The sequence below is a fragment of the Fukomys damarensis genome, unplaced genomic scaffold (genome assembly GCF_012274545.1).
Source record: "Fukomys damarensis isolate Sample0158 unplaced genomic scaffold, DMR_v1.0_HiC HiC_scaffold_37, whole genome shotgun sequence".
Taxonomy (NCBI): Eukaryota; Metazoa; Chordata; class Mammalia; order Rodentia; family Bathyergidae; genus Fukomys; species Fukomys damarensis.
The window spans coordinates 20,805,590-20,806,213 of record NW_022900949.1 but is presented as its reverse complement, the minus strand read 5'-3'; the positions used below and the strand labels follow the sequence as shown (position 1 = coordinate 20,806,213).

The following is a 624-nucleotide window of genomic DNA, read 5'->3' as shown; positions in this document are numbered from 1 at the left end:
TCAGCGCCGGGCGGGGGACCAGCCCGAGGCCTGGAGCCTGGCCCTGCCCAGCGGCTGCCCAAACCTCCCGGGAAAGAGCCCTTCCCCTGGCGCGCTTCCACCAGACGGGTTACAATGCGTCTTCCGTCTGAGGAGGACAGTAGCTTTGGACGCATTCATTCGGAGAATTTTAGTCTTACGAGAAACAGAGTCTCGCTGTAATTGTGAGGCGAAATAAATGCAAACTTCTGGTGCCTTCCGCGCAGAACGCAGGACAGTAAAAAATGTGTCGCCCCAGCACGCCCCTCCCCAAGCCCATTGTGAAGCCCGCCGCCCACAAAGGAGACGTGAATATTCAGCACCGACTCTTTCAGCTGTATTCTCGGTTGTGTTTTCAGGAGTCAGCCCCCTCCCTTTTAAATTTATTTAATGGGCGAATACCTGTTTAAGTTTTTAAAGCACGTGGAAATCACCCGCGAGCGACCATATAATTTGATTTGCCAGGCAATCTGCAGAGCGATCGCAGATCATTTATAACGTTCATTGAGCATTTTGCCTAATTGTGTCTGTCTCTGAAAGGCCGCGCACCCCCTCCCGACCGAGCGGCACAAGTGGCGACATTCCCATGGAGCGGCGGCCGCGCGT

At 54.6% G+C, this 624-nt stretch overlaps 1 protein-coding gene across 1 annotated transcript in view; it reads right to left on the bottom strand.

Moving 5' to 3' along the window:
- LOC104859308 overlaps positions 1 to 624 on the bottom strand; it is an 8,421-nt gene that overhangs the window by 3,919 nt on the left and 3,878 nt on the right. The window lies entirely within an intron of this gene.